The 18,584-nt window shown below is 46.9% G+C and overlaps 1 protein-coding gene across 6 annotated transcripts in view; it reads right to left on the reverse strand.

Moving 5' to 3' along the window:
• The window catches only part of ELF4 (E74 like ETS transcription factor 4), a 41,522-nt gene that overhangs the window by 16,078 nt on the left and 6,860 nt on the right, over positions 1 to 18,584 (reverse strand). For 2 of the 6 annotated variants that reach the window (XM_081278074.1, XM_081278075.1), the window contains exon 2: positions 24 to 562. The exons of 3 other annotated variants lie outside the window; for them this stretch is intronic. The gene's annotated coding sequence lies outside the window, so the exon portion shown is untranslated. The remainder of the gene's footprint in view (positions 1 to 23; positions 563 to 18,584) is intronic. One more of the 6 variants, XM_081278076.1, reaches the window with a different exon arrangement.

Consider the following 18,584-nt stretch of genomic DNA (forward strand, 5'->3'; position numbering starts at 1 on the left):
AAAAGCCCGAGAAGTCACTCAGCTCATTGCAACCTGTCAGTCTGAGTTTCCCTTTGGATGAATGAGAAATTGAGCCTTCGAGGTCCATCCCCAGCAGGACCCAGGGGAGGCACCTGGAAACAAGGGTCTTGTCTTGGTTCCATCCCCCATACCCTGCCCCACTCCCACCTGGCCTTGCATGTGACCAGGTCTCCCAGTATCCTGCAAGGTCTCACAGGGCCATTTATGCTTGGAAGGTCTGTCTCCCCTAGCCTAAGCACCCCAAGGCCTGCATTCCGCAGCTCCCCACCCTCCCACAGGCTTGTCTGTCTGCCCCCAGGAAACATTCTCATACTAATCAAATGAAAGGTGATCACTTTCACCTAATCCCACTTTGTCTAAACACGAAACTCCTGTCTGCCCCTCCCCCAAGGTCATTCCGCTATGGCCCTTCCTTCCAGGTTGGCTTCTTGCTGGCTTCTCTTCGCAGACCAGAATTTCACTTTTGCAAGTTCACTGCATGTGTTCATCGCCTAGGGAACTCGCATGCACCTTCCTTCATCCCCCGTTGGACAGTGGCTGCCTGTTGGTCATAGAGGAAAATTTAGCATCCTGCCCTGTGCCTGGCAATGAGCAGACACTCAGTTCGTGTTTGCGGAATGAACACAAGAGGGAGGGAACAAAAGAAAGAAATGATGAATGAATGGGACTGGCCAGTTGGCATCTGTGAGGTGTTTTCTGGGTGGTGTATAACTGTGTGTACACGGAGGGCCTGTAGGTACCATGTACTTTTGTCTTACAAGAGAATGGGACAAATGTGCAAACCCCGAGGTGATATTAGTATATTTTGTTTGCATTGTTACATGGCTGCACTACTGTGCTTGCTGTGGGTGTGCAAACACACAGGAGGTATACACATGTGCAGGGTGTGTGCGTGTGTCCCAAGTGTGGGATTTGTGCGTGAGATTGTCAGTAAGTCAAAGGGCTGCCCTGGTCTGGTTGGCAAAGCCGCAAACTCAGTCATCAGTTCTTCCTCCTCTGGGGACCAGTGGCCTCAACTACCTTTGTGAGAATGAGAAGCCCAGGCTATGGCTGGCTCAAAGAGGTTGTGGTGAAGATGGGGGAGGGCTGGGGTTCTGCTGGCTGAAGGGTCACTGTTACTCTGTGCTTCCCAAGAGAATAGCCTCAGAATAGGTATGGGGCCCATGGATCCCTGGGGCAAGTCCCCCACAGTGGTCCACTCTGCTGGGTCGGGGGTGGGGGGGTGGTGCAGCCAGGGCATGCCACTGGATTGGCTGGAACTCTTGGCCATCGAATACAAAGAGGAGAGATTTGAAGTAAAAGAGATTTCAGTGGCACTATTTGTGTGCCCATGTTTAAGTATCTAAATTTGGGGTTTCACTAGTGTAGGTTCTAGTAGCCCACAGTTGTGAGGTCTTGGGAGATGGATTCTTTGGGTCTCATTCTGCCCCGGGGCCTGAAGCTAAGTTCAAGGGGTGTAGGGGGGAAAAGTAGCTGTCCTAGTCTCTTGGCCAAAGGTAAGAAATTTGCCCCCCTCCATGGAACCTTCCAGTCCAGAATGTTTCCCCCTCCCCCTTCAAAGATGTTTGAGGATTTGAAAGTGAGAGGTGGAGAGAGGCATATTTGCATGTTCACTTACTCTCCCCCAGTCCCTCAAAATAACCTCCCTCTCCCAGGAACCTGAAACCAAAAAAGCCACCACCACAGAAGGCCCGCCCTGCTGGAGGCCTGGAGAGGCCCACACCAGGGGCGCCTCTCTCCAGGGTCCTTCCAAGAGCGCTGTGCCTGGGATAGAGCTTCAGTGACCTACAGCATTGGACACTGCTGGCAAGCAGCGGGGTGGGGGTGGGGGTCGGGGAATATACAGACAGGGAATTGAAGTACCAGGGAACCCTTAGTAACTGGTGGTGAATCCCTGCCACCCTGCCCCACTACTGCACAGCTCACAGCTGGCTCCACTCAAAGTCCACCCCCATGGTCTGACCTATTGGGGCTGAAAGTGAAGTCTTTGTGAGACTATATGGCCCCTGGAGGCTGCTGAGTGTACAGTGCAGGAAAGAGCAAATGGCAGAGCACCCCTCTGTCCCCAGCCAGCAAATGCACCTCTAGCTCTCTGTGGTTCTGACTGCATTTCAAAACCAAAGCAAAATAGAAGTGGTGTGAGCTGCTTCTGCATCACCACAACTGGGCCTCCTGCAGAGGTACAGACCCTTCCTGGGGCTGTCACTGGAACATATCAAGCAGTGTCCAGCGCCCACCCATCTGGGCCTCCCCTACAGGAAACAGCCCTGATGTGAAAGCCACGTCCACAGTCTCCATGGAGTAAGTTTAAACCTACACCCGTTGAGCTGAGCCAATGGCTCTCACAGAATTGCTGGTAACACCCGTGGCATTTTCTCACATGCCAGGAAACATGGGGGCCAGATGGTCAGCAGGGCCACAGAGCATAATTCTCCTTCTCCAGTCCCTTGTCCCCTCTGAGCCAACTCTCACTCCTGAAATACCTTGTCCTCCATGAAACCTTTCTGGAATTCTCTGGAAAGGAAGTGACAATTTCCTTCATGCCATTTCCCACTCCCTCAACACCCCTCCCCCACAACCACAAACAAAATGGAAACTACCCCAGGAACAGCTGTACCCTCTCCTTAAAAACAGCCCCTCCTCCAGCTAAGAGTCATCAAGCAGTGAATGTGCATGCTGCACCATGTGACCAGTGGCGTGTATTTAAGAGCCACAGGACCAGAGTCAGAGATCCAGTCTGTAGTCCTGCACAGAGTGGAATTAAGCTATCCACAGGACTCAAACTCACAACGTTAGCCCAGTTAGGACTGGGCTCCAACCAGCCAGCTAATCCCTTTCTTGAGCAAGTGCCCAATTAAGGGGCAGGGGCCACAGCTATTTTGTCAGTCCCTTCTCCTCGATTCCTTTCTTTTCACTGCCCCCTCCATTTGAGATGAAATCAGGAAGAGGGAGGGAAATAAAGAAAGGTTTTGCAACGCTGTTGGTTGGGGTTTCTCTGTGCTTATTTACAAGAAAACCCAGTTTCCTTCTTTGCCCTTCTGCCACTGACTGATTCCAACGTAGGCTTGTCACAACTCCAGTAATGAGGTGGGCCCTCACCATCTGGTGACCCAGAGCTCATCCTCACCTGTCCCCTTCACCCTTCCTCTGCTCTCCTCTTGGTTTTGCCTTCCAAGGCCCCAACCTGCCCAGGAGGAAATGGCAGGCCCCAGGCAAAATGATGTTCTTTCCTCATTCTCCAGGAGACCCATGGCCACTCAGGGTGTGTAGCACCTTCAGACAGGGGAACAGGAGGCAAGTGCTCTCCTGGCTGCATCCCTATAAGCTGTATGACCCTGGAAAAGTGGCCACTTTTCTGGGCCCTGGCTTCTGTCATCCCTCAGGGGAGTGAGAACTGAGGGTAATCAGGGCTTAGCCAGTACTCCCCAGAGAGTCTCAAGTGAATGGAGAGGATGGTGGGAAAGAATTTTGAAAATTAAAAAGCACTCATTTGAAGATGGGGTTTCAGGTGACCTCCCAGAAACACGGTGAGTGTTGGGGGTGATGACAGTCTCTCGTGTCCCCCTTGGCTCCAAAAAGACAGGGTGGAGTTGGAGGGTTATAGTTGTTAGCTGGAAAGGGGCTGACTCCTCATGTGGGTTGGGGGCCATGCAGGACAGAGTGCTCTGCCCCTGTCCCCCTTCCCCCACCCATGTCACTCCCGCCCAGCCCTTTGGGTTGTGGTTATGTAGCAAGAAGAGCACTACAGAAGCCCTAATAGGAGAGGAAGGGGAGGGGGAGGGTTACTAACAAAGGGAAACTATTTCCTCAGTAGCCCTGAGAAAGCCAAATGAGCACCCCCTGGAGGTGCCTGCCAGCCACCATATCCTCATCTTCTGTGCTTCAGGGACAAGGAAGAGGCAGAGGGACACTGAGCCAATGATAGGAGAATGCACTTCAAGAAAAGGGACAAAGCCAAGCTACTAAATCCCAGTACAAAGGGTTGCCAGCTACAGCCTAGGAGGGGCCCCAGGAAGTCCCTGTAGACCAGACCCTAAGAGCATGGGCTTTCTGGCTACAAGGGCCAGCTCTGCCTTGGGACATAGTCAGGTCCTTTTCTCCTTTGCAAAATGGGGATAACCTACCTAACTCAAGGGGCTGTTGTGAAGAGCTGATGGGTTAATGCAGACAGAACTCCCTGTTTTGTCCTGAACATGTTTTTCAATTTCCAGATCTGGTTTGAGACTTTGGGGCCTTGGTTGCTCTGCTAGTTTAGTATTCAGCAGGTCTTTACTTAGATGAAGAGGAAGAAAAGCAAATGGAGATGGTTGGATAAAACTAAGGCTGAGGAACCAATAGCTGTAAAATGAATGGTACAGTGAGGCGCCTATAAATACTCAGGAGGCTGAGATAGGAGAACTGTTTGAGCCCAGAGTTCAAAACCAGTCTGGACAACAATGGAAGAAGCTGTTTCAAAAGAGAGAGAGAGAGAGAGAGAGAGAGAGAGAGAGAGAGAGAGAGAGAGAGAGGAGAGAGAGAGAGAGAAATGAAATAAAATGCATGGTAGAGAAAGAAAAACAGTTTGAATATGAAGAGAAGATTAGTTGGGGAGTTGAATAAATGAATAGGATCCAGACCCATCAAATAGTAGAAATGGTACCTGATTTGGAGAGCAACTAGAAATTACTGCTGATTTTTTAAATTATTTTTTTAAAGAGAGAGAGAGAATTTTTAAATATATATTAGTTTTCGGCGGACACACCATCTTTGTTGGTATGTGGTGCTGAGGATCGAACATGGGCCGCACGCATGCCAGGTGAGTGCGCTACCGCCCAAGCCACATCCCCAGTCCTACTGCTGATTCTTAAGCAAGGGAAGGGCAATTCTTTTTTAATTATTTTTATTTAGTTGTAGATGGACACAATACCTTTATTTTATTTATTTATTTTTATGTGGTGCTGAGGATTGAACCCAGGGCCTCACACATGCAAGGCAAGCACTCTACCATTGAGCCACAACCCGAGCCCTTCTATTTTATTTCAAGACAGTATCTTACACTAAGTAAGATAGGCCTTGCTAAGTTGCTGAGGCTGACTTTGAACTCGTGATATTCCTGCTTCAGCCTCCTGAGCTGCTGGGATTACAAGCATGTGTTACCATGCCAGGCCAAAACCAATTCTTTAGAAAAAGCAATTTGATCTGGGTATGAGAGTGGGTCTATGAGTGTAGGAGATGGAAGGACACCAAGTGGGGCAGTTGGAACCCAGGAGGTGAATCCCCAAAGGAAAAAAGTAGTAGACTATGGGGTAAGATAGTATCTACAGACTCCCAAGATGGGTAGCTTATTCTTTCTAGAAAAATATTAAAAGATGTGAAGTGACTGGAGCAGGATATAGGGCAGGACAAGCAGTTCATCTTGAACATGGTGAAGTGGGGATTAGCTGTGATTATCTTGAAAAACCCAGGATTAGTGGGGGAAAAAGAGGACCCAGGCAGCTTCCATCTTGTCTGGAGTTGGGGCTTCAGGGAAGGAAGGATCTAGACAAGTGTTCAGTGGCCACACAAACCAGCCTGGCCTGGTAAAGAGAGTACAATATAACACAGTGGCAGAGAGTTACATGTGCTGAATGGAAGGTGCTTTAGAATGGTACACCCCATCCCAGCCCCCAGGAAGTCCTGCTTGCTTCCATTGTTAGGGGAGGAAGAAAACAGGAACACTGACCAGAGACTAAATAAATTCATTAGTGGGCTTTTTTTTTTTTTTTTTTTTTTTAAAGAAGCTGGGATAATCTGTGACTAGGTACCAGTAGGACTTTAAGTCAGATAACTTTATGTTGAAGGGAGCATGTTCTTTGTCAGGACCTCTGCCAGAGTGTGTCCTAGAAAGTGAGGCAGAAGTCCTTGCTCAGCTCTGGAACACCCAAGGGAAGGGGCCATGGTGGCATCACTGTGTGCCTGGCACTGGGTGCCCCTCCCAAATGCACTCTTCCCCTAGTTGGTTCTTCCTTCTCTCCTACCACACTATTGAAGTCCCCCCTTGACCAGAGTCCCAGGATATCAAAGTTAAAAAGGGTCTGAAAGATCCATCCCTCTTCTTATCCAACTTCCATACTGAGTCCCCTAGGGAGGGGAAGTGACTTGTTCAAGGTCACACAGCTAGTCACCATGGCTCCCTGGCGACCATTCTTTCTTCCCCTCTTCATTGTCTCCCAGCATCCTCAACAAAGCCAACCCTTTCCTCTGGCAAGAAGGGACAGCAGCCAAAGATTCAGGGCTGGCAAATAACAATGAGGCCACACATGTGCAGAACACATTTAACTTTCACAGTGACTTCCTCCCGCTGCATGCCTTTGTTCACACTGTCCCTTCGGCCTGGTATGCCCCTCCCCAACGTCTGTGGGTCCAATTTCCACACATCCTTCAAGACTTAAAGCAAATGTTACCTTTTCAAAGCCTTACCCACCTGATATACTCTTTCCTCCTCCTCCTGACACCTTAGCTTGACTTAGACCCGAGGAGGGATTGACAAATTGTGGTCCAGGTGCTAAATATGGCCCACTGTCTGTTTTTATATAGCCTATGGGCTAAGAATGGCTTTTGTTTCTTTTTTCATTTTTAAATAATTAGGAGAAAAATCAAAACAAGCATATTTCATGACACATAAAAATTATATGAAATTCAAATTCAGTACTGGTCAACAGTTTTATTGGCACACAGGTATGTCTATGGCTGCTTTTGCCTTATCTATAGTTGTGATAGGCTACTTGCATGAGTCACAACACCTAAAATATTTACTATCTGGTCCTTTACAAAAAACTTTGCTGTGGGGTGTGGTAGCATGTCTGTAATCCTAGTGACTCCGGAAACTGAGGCAGGAGAATTGCAACTTCAAGGCCAGACTCAACAACTTAGCGAGGCCCTCAGCAACTTCGTAAGGCCCTGTCTCAAAATAAAAATAAATAAATAAATAAAAGGGCTGTGGATGTGGCTTAGTGGCAAAGCACCCCTGGGTTCAATCCCTAGTACAAAATAAATTAAAAATTTTTGTTCATCCCTGGACTGAAGGCCTTGTTCCCCTTCAATGAGAATAAATTCAAGTTTATTTCTGAGAAGAATGCCACAGAGCCGTGGAGATGGAGGTGCCTGGGGGAGGTGTGGGACACTAAATACAAACTCAGCAGGTTCTCATCAGAAAGAGTCTCAGTCCAGGATTAGGAGTCCTGACTTCTGACCCTGGCTCTGCCTATGACGTGAACTGAGCAAGTCACTTCTGCTTTGTGTGTCTTGCTTTCTTCATTTGCACAAAGAGGGGGTTGGGCTGGACGATCCAAGGCCCTTTCTTGCTCTATGATCTAGACTTGCTCATTTGTCTTGTTTTGAGCAGGCCTTGTCCTGATCACTTAGTCCTACTCCTGGAACAGGAGTTTACAGAAGGTTCCCTTGCCCAGCTGTGTTTTTTTTAAAACTGCCCCTGCAGGGATGTCCTTCACTCCACACTCACTTGCCCCACCCTGTCCTTCCCTTCTGCTGACCTGTCCCCCTGCTTTCTGAATTCCTCTCACTATGGCACGTCTGAAAGAGCCCTCCCAAAGCCTCCATTTGGGGACAGGAGGGAGGCAGCAAAAGGACTCTCACCTCTTCTCAACCTCCTAAGACCCACAGCAGATAGGCAAGGGGGCAGGAGATAGGGCCTGCTCTCACCGCACCCCTGCTCTGCCAGAGGAAGCAGCCCCTCTCTGCCACTTCCTGTCCCAGGGGTTTCTGCAGTTTCCCCTTCAGGACCTGCTGGCCCTCCCAGCCCCACCCCTGCCCCACACAGGTCAGAGAGTGCACAGAGGGGAGGATCCCTCACAGGAAGGCTGAAAAGACAGCTGTCTACACAAGGGGATGCCCCATCAGCAACTCCATCAACCTGCATCTGGGAAGGAGCAGGATTTATTACCTGGGAGGGAGGCACAAAGGGGTCATCTCCACACACCTTCTCCTGTCACTATAGCCTCCGGGAATTAGCACAGTGGGTTTGGCCTTAAAGAACTGGATAAAGGCCAGTGCCTACTAGGCACTAGTCTAAAGTGGCTTCAGATGGACAGATTGAAGCAAGAAGGGCCTGAATGAGGAGTTAATTCAGATGGGCAGGTGATACTGAAACCAATGTCACTTCATTATTTTGCAGAGGATTTGCCCCTAGCACCAATGGACAGAGACAACAATGGAGAACAAAATACTAGTCTCATGTAGGTCAAGGGTCATGGCCTTTCTGGGTAAAGAAGCAAAGTACTCTCACATTCTGTAATGGCTGCTGATTTGGCGTGGTGAGTTATACTTAAGTACCACCCAGGTATCCTTGCAAGGTGGGGCTCTTACTAGTAGGGCTGGGTACCTGAGAGAGATCTTGAAGACATATGACCTGTTCAGTGAGACCTTCTCAAGGCCATGGGTCAGGACAGCAATAGCAGCCCAATGTCCTGGACCTCTGCCCAGTTGCCAGTCCTCCCAGGAACAGGCCAGAACTGCATAATGATGGCTCTAGAAGCCTTGATGCCTGAGATGAGAGCTTAACAATAGATGAACACAGCCACCTTATTCCCCCCATGGTGATTAAGTATTCCATCAGGTTCAAACTGCAGTGAAAGAAACACAGGGGACTCCTAAGTGAGCTGGTTCTAGATGGGCCAGCAAAAAATGGATGAGGAGATGATCCTGATACCTCTCTTGGCTCTTGGGGTGTTGTCTTCTTGTAACTTTGGCCAAGGGCCTTTCCCAGCAGGCTTTCTGTCAGGAGACCAAGGTCCCACTTTTTATTCTCCAAGCTCCCCAAAGAAACCAGCCTTCCCCCAAGAAGGGGGCCTTACTGTCCCCGAGGGGAGGGCCTACTTCTCCACCCCAGCAAAGTGGAGTGAATACTGTTTCACAGCTGGTTTGGGGGACACCAAGGAAGCCTCAGAGACAACATCTGGATGTGCACCTGGGTTCCTGCCAGCCCCTCCCTACATCATCAGTGTAAGCCCAGGGCTGGGGTTTGGTTACAAGCCGACTCAAAGCTGTTGGCACGTGTTTGTATAGCACATTGAGCCTGGGTGGAGGGGGTGGAAACACTTGAGGTTGGTGTCAGCACAGGGTGAGCACTTGCAGGGTTGGCACCAGAGCAAATGCTGGGCCCAGAGCGAATGCTGGGCCCAGAGTGGTGGGTGTGGCCACTATGGCCTAAGCCATGGCCTGTCGGAGGAGGGGCAGAGGGCCATGGGTTCTTATTTAAATGTGGATGGGATTTTCTCCTACACCATCTGATAGCACTTCAAGTTGCTCCCCCTGCTTCTGGGGAAGGGAGCCAAACAGTAAAAATTAGAGGGTGACAGGATGAGGCTCAGGGAAGGTGGCAGGGGTTTAAAGTTCTGGGGTATAGGCTGTGGGGTTGGTATTATGCCCTATAGATACATTATTTCCTTTCTTTGTTTTTCTTTTCTTTTTTTCTTTTTTACAGTACTGGGGGTTGAACCCAGGGAAACTCTACCACTGAGCCACGTCCCCAGGTCCCCCCTTTCAAACACATTTTTCAGACAAGTTGCCCAGGCTGGCTTCAAACCTGCCATGCTTCTTCCTCAGCCTCCTAAGTAGCTGGGATTACAGATGTGCATCACTACACCCTGCTCTCCATTCTTTTTTTTGAAACCAGTAGTAGAGATTGAACCTAGAGGTGCTCTGAGCCACATTCCTAGCCCTTTTTACTTTTCATTTTGAGACAGTGTCTTGCTAAATTGCTGACGCTTGCCTCCAACTTTCAATCCTCCTGTCTCAGCCTTCTGAGTTGCTGGGATTACACACATGCACCACAGCACCTGGTCTTCTTTCATTCTTACAAAGTAGCTAGCAAGTGGCAGAACTGGAATTTGAACCCAGGTTTATTTCCAACGACTACATACTCTGTGAACTATGTTTCCAGCAAAATCTATTTTGGCAATAATTCTGTTTTAACAGTTCCATTTTAAAAACAGCAGAAGGAAAGCTCAGAAGAGATTAGGCAACATGACCAAGGTCACATAGCCTGTCAGGAATGGAGGCAGAACTCAAACCCAGGCTTTGGTGGCCTTGATCTCAAAGTCCCTGCTTTTCCCTCTGCCTATGCTGGAGATTATCTGCTGCGATCACTAGCACAAGGCTTGCTCGGGACACTCAAATCCAAAGGGTCAGGGCCCCTGTGAGGCTTCTTCAACAGAAGCTTCTCAGATTCTGTGCCCCTTGAGGCCTCAAGCCCAAGCAGAGCTCAGCTTCATAAGTGGATCCTAACTTCCTGAACCAAAATGGTGACAATTTGATTCCACAGTCAGCTGTGGAGGACAGCTTCTAGATCTGCTGATAGGGAGGCTGACTTTACTCCTGTACCCCAGGGAACTACTATTTCCAGAAAGTTCCAAGCTCTATATCTGGAGTCACCATGGTATAGTCCCTGCCCCATAAATACACAGTTACTTGCCACTTACACATAATGTAAGTCTTGGTCTTATCTTGGGGTGTTGGTTCACGTTTATTCAAATATTTATGGAAAGCCAGACCTGAGTACCTCATATGTGCCAGGCCCATGGTCAGGGGCTTGATCACAGGTCCACCCTATTCTTCTAATAAAGCTGGGGTGGGTTTGTTTTGGGTTTTGGGGGGTTCCTTTCTCTTGGTACTGGGGGTTAAACCTAAGGCCTTGGACATTCTAGGCAAGCATTGAGCTGCACCCCCAGTCTTTTTATTTTGAGACAGGGTCTCGCTGTTACCCAGACTATGCTCCAAGTTTCACTCTCCAGCCTCGGCCTCTCGAGTTGCTGGGATTACAGGCATGCACCACTGTGCCTGGCCAGAGCCCCATTTCACATGCTCCTGAAAGATATTTTTTTTAAAACTGAGGCCTGCCAGGCACTGTGGTACACACCTGTAATTCCAGCCATTCAGGAGGCTGACACAGGAGGATTGCAAGTTCAAAGCCAGCCTCAGCAACTTAGTGAGGCCTTCTCTTGAAATAAAAAATAAAAAGGGCTGGGGATGTGGCTCAGTAGTTAAGCACTCCTGGGTTCAATCTCTGGTACCAAAAATAAATAAAAATAATAATTAAAAAAAAATGAGGCCCAGAGAATGGTCATCTAAGGCCACAGGCAAGTGGAAGACTTCTGATATATGACCCTGAGGCTCCTTCCTTCTGCCAGCTCCTCTGTGGCCCTTAGCAAGGTTAAGTGCAGGTTCAGTGAGTGTGTCTAAGGGAAGTGGAGGGATGGGGGGGGCAGACCTCCTACATCAGGGAGAGTGGTGGGAAACACTCCAGAGCAGCAGCTTGAATTTCAGGTCTGCTGTTCACAGGCTGAGTCCCTCCCTCTTTCTGGATCTTGGTTTCCCTATCCATAAAGTGCAGCAGATGAGTTTGTGATCCTTTGCTAAAGGCTCCGCCAGCTCTGACCCTCTGAGATTCTAATTAGAAGGCCCCGCAAACAGAGCAGAATGGAGCGTCAGCCTTGTGGCTCTTCTTTGAGGGCTGCAGGAGTCCTTTGACACAATTGACATGATTCCGTGTTCCAATCAATGTTCCTCACTCACAGAGATGACAATGATCTTCTTGTGATGGTCAAATTCTCTCAGACAGTTCTTCTGCTAAGTCTCTTCATGGGGGGGGGGTAGCTTGGTTCTGATTTTCCCCTTCCCCCTGATAGTGCTAGGTGGTAGAGCAACCCATAACAGAGGCCCATTGATCATGTCCTTTTGAGATGTCAGGAACCAGGTTCTTGGCCTGGCGCCCAGGCAGGCAGCCCCACCTTGTGCTGAGCTTGCCTTCATGGTGGAGGGAATGATTGCTTATGGCCACTGGTCTAGCCCCCGCTGGACAGGATGTTTCCACATCAAGCCCCACTTCCTGCAGCTAGGCCTGGGCTCCGGTTTCCCCCCTCTCCTACCATCTGGTTGCCTGCCCTCTGCCCCCTCCCCTCGCTGGGTGTTTACAGGCTGCCTTATCAGCCTGGGGAATCTGGGCCTCACCCAGCAGGCGCCCCGCCCGCCCAGCCTAGACAGCCTGCTCAGTGCCCTACCTGCACTTTCGTCACTATAGGCACCCACAGCCAGGAGCCCCCTGGCAGGCAAGGGGTGTGGACCAAAGCCTGCTGTTTGGCACAATCCCTCAGTGCCTGGGGCCCTGCCTGCCAGAGAGAAACCGGAATATTCATAGTGCTTTACCCAGCCTGCCCAAGCTGGAGAGGGCATGAGATCTTTTTAAATTGTCATCTTCTCTATCTGCAGGCTAGAGAGAAGAATGAAATGCCTGGATTGCTAGCGAGGCTAATCTTGGCCCAGAGTGCCTTGCTGGTCCTTCTGTCCTTAGTCCCAAGAGATGAGGGAAAGCAGCACCAGGTTAGAAGGTTCTGACAGTCCAAGCAGATTTTTCAAACTGAAGAGCACTAGTAAACTCTAGGCTAAAGGGAGGGTTGAATGAGGGGCTGCAGGCTGAATGTGATAGACAAGGTGAGGCTAAGAAATCCTCAGGCACAATCTTGGCCAATACACACCCAGATTTCAGAGCCTCATAGGTCCCAAACTCTCTATCCCAACCCTGGAATCTGCTCACCTGCCTAAATGCCGGGATGAGGGCAGAGCTAACCACTGAGAAAATTCAAAGACTTTCTCTCAGGGGCTGGGGCTGTAGCTTAGTGGTAGAGCACTTATCTCGCACAAATGAGGCACTAGGTTTGATCCTCAGCACCACATATAAATAAATAAATAAATAAGTAAAAGATTGGAAAAAAAAAACTAATTAAAAAGTGTGTCCTAGAATGTAAGGGCCTAGATTTTCCTCTCAAATATGTTTGAACCAAGGAAGACAGGGTTGGGAATGCCAGGCAAATGAAGATGCTGCAGATGGTGGATTTCCCTTCTAGCACTTGGGCAAAAATCCTGAAAGTTCAAGACCTGATGTGCCCGTAGGCAGACCCACAGGGACAGGGCCTGCTTGCTAAATCTGACCAAGCCCCAGACGAGGGATCAAAGCTACAGTCCAAACCCCACTCATCCTCCAGGCACTTCCATTATGTTCACTGATAAATCATTTAAAATATATTTGGGGCCAGGCATGGTGGTGTAGGTCTGTAAACCCAGCAACTCAGGAGGCTGAGGCAGGAGTATTGCAAGTTGAAAGTCAGCCTCAGCAACTTAGTGAGGCCCTAAAAAACTTAGCAAGACCTGTGTTAAAATAAGAAAAATTAAAAGGACTTGGAATGTGGCCCAGTGGTTAAGTGCCCATGGGTTCAATTCCTGGTACCAAAATAAATAAGTACATAATAAAAAATAAAATATATCTGAGGCAGTAGATTGCAACATTCACACTTAAGATCAAATGCTACACTTCAAAGAAATGTGATGACACTATGTTCTTCTAGGTCTCTAGAATATAATTCAATAGTTTGGGTCACTTGGATGGGAAAGTTTAGGAAAACTCTGCTAAGGCAACTTTGCCATTAATGGGCAATGTAAACCACAGGCATGCCATGTCACATGGCTCTCATAGCCTCAGCCTCAGGCCCAACCACTGGAGATTTCATGTTATCTAGAGCTTCTTACAGGCTTTACTGACCCTAGTGGCTGTCCGGCTCCACAGTTCTTCACTCTATCAAAACTTTCAGGTCACTGTCTCATCCCCCCAGGAATAGAATTTCCTACCATTCAGAAAAATCAAAAGCCATTTAGTGTTAATGTGTTAATAGCTGACATTGGGTTAAAATGTCATCTCTCCCCTTAATACATTTTTCTTCTTTCTTTTTAAGAGTTGGGTTTTCATTCTGTTACCCAGGCCAGTCTCTAATTCCTGAACTCCTGTGATGGAGTGATTCTTTGGTCTCAGCCTCCAAGTAGCTGGGACAACTACAGTCTGAATGTGACAGATGAGGTGAGGCTAAGAAATCCTCAGGCACAATCTTGGCCAATACACACCCAGATTTCAGAGCCTCATAGGTCCCAAACTCTCACCCATTCAGCTCACATTTTCATTTTGAAAGACTATATAGCATGCTTTTACCTAAGGAAGGGCTCCAGGGCAAGCAGTGGGGTCAACCAGTATGTAGGAAAGCTAGAGGGTACTTCTTGGTGGTGCTGTCACCAGTCACACAATATGCCATGGAACGAGCCATCCTTCATCAAGGAGGGAATGTGTAAAGCTCACTATGCCTGTGGCCTCTGTTAGAAAGATACAGGGAGTGAATGTTAATGTCCTTTGGAAATATAAGACCTAGGCCTAAACCAGACATAGTGGCGTATGCTTGTAATCCCAGTGACTGGGGAGGCTGAGGCAGAATTTCTAATTTGAGGCCAGCCTCAGCAACTTAGTGAAGCCCTAAACAACTTAGTGAGACCCTGTCTGAAAACAAAACCAAAAAAAAAGTTTTTAAAAAGGGCTGGGAATGTAGCTCAGTGGTAAAATGCCCCTGGGTTAAATCCCCAGTACCAAAATAAATAAATAATAAAAATAAAACCTAGGCCTGGTGCAACACAAGGCCCACTTGATTGGGAGCAAGAAAGATCAAGTTCCAATCCTAGCCTTGCCTCCACTTAACTCCTCCCTCAGTCTTGGAGCTGGTTCCAAGTTTTACTCCAGGACATGCATTCAGATCTGTGGCTGTGACCACACCAGCCAGACTCTGCAGAGCTGTAGAGTCCAAACTCATCTGCTCAGTTTCCAAAGGTCCTTCAGAGTGTGACTCCACCCTACCTACTCAGCCCTGTTTCCCATGATTTCCCAACTCAAGCTGGGCTTCAAGCCCAGTGGTCTCCTCATGGTCCCCTGGGGGAACATTCCAGCCTCTTTCATGGAGTTTCTCAGGCCTGTCATACCCTTGCTGCTCCTTTTGGCTAATCAAATAGTACCCATCCAGCAAGGTCCTGACCCAAGTCCATCAAATTCACGGAGCAGGTTATGCCCTGGTGACTACAGCCCACATCCATGGAGCCCTCTTCTTTGAACTCCCATAACCTTTAAGTTCTATTGCAAGCTCTCTTAAGCCCACATGGTCTTGAATTATTCTTTATTTCATATGAACCTCTCATTTCCCCAACAGGTGGTCAAATCTATGGGGTCAAGGCCTGTTTCATCTTCTGATGCTAACACAGGTCTAAGTATTCATGAATTAAGTCCTTAGTATCAACCCACAGATATTAATAGATTTTAGGGCTACAGTTTAGCAGGGGGGATGGTATAGTCAGGCGACAAAGGTTTCCAGGGCTTCATTACTTTTTCTCTCTTACTCTAAGCCTCTGCTAGGGGCAATGTGTCTGAGCTAGAATCACTCATTCCAAGTTGCACTGGAAGGGAGTTGATGATCATCAAAGGATTTCCTTTTGTAAACCATAGTGCTTCTACCCTGGGAATATTGGGTGCTGGTCTGAGTCATTAAACTCTCAGGAAAAGAGTTCATGATACTGGATCAGGTTTATAAGCTAAAATGATTCCAGAGAGTAGGATGTAAGGAGAACTGTATGAGGACAAATTGTTTTAAGAGGACTTTTGTTCACACCTATAACTGTAGGGATACAGGAGGCTGAGGCAAGAAGATCACAAGTTCAAGGCTAGCCTCAGCAATTTAGTGAGTCTCTGTCTCAAAATAAAAAAATAAAGAGGGCTGGGGATGTGGCTCAGTGGTTGAGTGTCTCTGGGTTCAATCCCTGGTACAAAAAAAAAATGCTGAAACTAACTTTGAGAAAGAACAAAGTTGGGCTGGACATAATGGTACACAGCTGTAATCCCAGCAACCTGTAATCCTAGCAACTCAGGAGGCTAAGGCAGAAGGATCCCAAGTCCAGGATCAGTTTCAGTAATTTAGTAAGGCCTAAGCAAGTTACAGGGACCCTGTCTCTCTAAAATAAAAAAATAAAAAGGGCTGGGGATGTGGCTCAATGTTTAGGCACTCCTGGGTTCAAACCCCAGTACAAAAAACAAACAGACAAAAAACAAAGTTGAAGGGCTAATACTACCTGACTCCAAGAATGATTATAAAACTAAAGTAATCAAAGTAGTTGGTACTAGCATAAACATAACCGAATAGATCACTCAGCAGAACAGAATGTGGACTTCGGAAATAAGCCCACCTACACAAAAACAATAGAAATAGATTGACAATAGCTTTTTCAATGACGGTGCTAGAATAAATGGTTATCTATATGTAAAAAAGAGAAAAAAATTAAATTTGGATTCATATCTTTTACCATACAGAAAAAATAACTCAAAATGGATCACCAAAGCTTGGGTGTGGTGCCACATGCTTTTAAACCCTGTGATTTGGGAGGCCAAGGAAGGAGGATTGCAAGTTGGAGGCCAGCCTGAGCAACTTAGCAAGACCCTGTCTCAAAATAAAACATAAAAAGGGCTGGGGATATGGTTCAGCAGTTATGCACCCCTGGGTTCAATCCTTATTCAAAAAAAAAAAAAAAAAAAACCAGACCAAAATGTAAAATCTAAACTTACATGACAAAACATAAGATAAAATATCTGTGACTTAAGCCTAGATGAGGATTGCTTAGATAGAACACTAAAAGCACAATCCATAAAAGAAAAAATGATCAGTTGCATTTTGTTGAAATTAAAAACTTCTACAAAGAGAATGAAAGGGCTGGGGTTGTGGCTCAGCGGTAGAGCGCTCGCCTAGAATGTGCGAGGCCGTGGGTTTGATCATCAGCACCACATAAATAAATAAATGAGTAAAATAAAGGTATTGTGTCCAACTAAGAGAATGAAAACACAAGCTAAAGCATGTATCTGATAAAGTTCTTGTATCCAGAATCTATAAGAACTCTCAAACCTTAACTACCAGAAAACAAACAACTCAATTTAAAAGTGGCCACTTGTAATCCCAGTGACTTGGGAAGCTGAAGCAGGAGGATTGCAAGTTCAAGACCAGGCTCAGCAACTTAGTAAAACCCTGTCTGAAAATTTAAAAATAAATAAAAACGCAAAAGATTTGTACAGACGCTTTGCTAAAGAAGATAAATGGATGACAAATAAGTACATGACAAAATGTTCGCCTATATTCCTAGTGACTCAGGAGGTTGAGGCAGAAGGTTTGAAAGTTTGAGGCCAGCCTCTGCAACTTAACAAGACCCTGAGCAACTTAGCAAGACCTTGTTTCTAAGTAAAAATGGCTAGGGATGTAGTTCAGTGGTAAGGTACCCCTGGATTCAATCTCCAGTACCAAAAGAAAAAGAAAACCAAAAAATGTTCATCATCAACAGTCATTAGGGAAATGCAAATTAAAGCTACTGCATACTTATCAGAATGGCTAAAAATAAAAAGGCCACCCATACCCAGTGTTGGTGAGAATGAAGAACAGAACAATTGGGAACTTCCATCTCCTGCTGTTGGGTAAGTAGAGTGGTACAGCTGGATAACAAGGAGAACAACTGGATAGTTTCTTAGAAAGTTAAACCTTCACTAATGTATGATCTAGTTTTTCTACTCCTAGGTAATTATCCAAGAGCAAAAAAAAAAATATACAGCCATAAGAAAGATTTGGACACAGATGTTCATAGCAGCTTTGTTTGTAAGAGCTAAAAACTGGAAGAAAAAAAAACCTACCAACTGTCCATCAGCTGATGAATGGATAAACAATGTATGCTCTAGCCATACAATGGAATGCTACTTTGCAATAAAAAGGAATGAAATACTGATATACACAAGAGGAATGAATCTTAAAATAAATATGCAGAGTGAGAGAAGCCAGAACAAAAAAGACTACGCGCTATATGATTCCAATTATATAAAACTTTAGAAAATGCAGAGTAATCTATAGTGACAGAAAACAGAGCCATGGTTGCCTCAGGATGGGAGGGGGAAATCACAAGGGGCACAGGGAAACTTTCCAGGACTGATGCATGTGTTTGCTGTCTTGATTGTGGTGATGGTTTCACGGGTATATACACATGTCAAATATTATCAAATTGTACACTTGGAAATATGTGCAGTTTATTGTATGTCAATATGACTTCAATAAAGCTGTTCAATTAAAAGAAAGAAGGCTGGCGATGTAGCCCAGTGGTAGTGTGTTTGCCTAGCATGCAAGAGGCCCTGGGTTCCATCCCTAGCACCACTAAATAAACAGAATAGAATGAAATGAAATAAAATAAAATGAAAGAAAAAGGACCCCAGGTTGGACAAAATAACAGCCACCATGACAACCCTTCTTATATGATTTTATGATATGACATTGCCATGCCAACTTTACAATGTAACAATGTAACATGTATCACTTTGTAACAGCAGACAAGACAAAAGAAGCAAGAATTCCTGTGCTCTCTTAGAAAACACATTCCTTGGTGTAACCAATAGAGTCTGATTCTGAACCTTGGGACTTATCGAGTGTGCTGATTGTCATGGGCTTATGGCATTTTATCTCTTGCTCACTCCCATGCCAGTGTTATCGTCTCATGGAGGCTGGAATGCCAGCGGAACCCAGCCAATGGTCCCCCTTTCCTCTTTTGAAAGGTCGTCTTCTCTTTGACCTCCAGGAAGCCTTCCCCAAAGCAGCAGGGGAAGACGACTGATCTTTCGCTAGACAAGCCTCAGGATGGATCATCACTCAGTC

Source organism: Spermophilus citellus (genome assembly GCF_964194105.1).
Source record: "Spermophilus citellus genome assembly, chromosome: X".
NCBI classification, from domain to species: domain Eukaryota; kingdom Metazoa; phylum Chordata; class Mammalia; order Rodentia; family Sciuridae; genus Spermophilus; species Spermophilus citellus.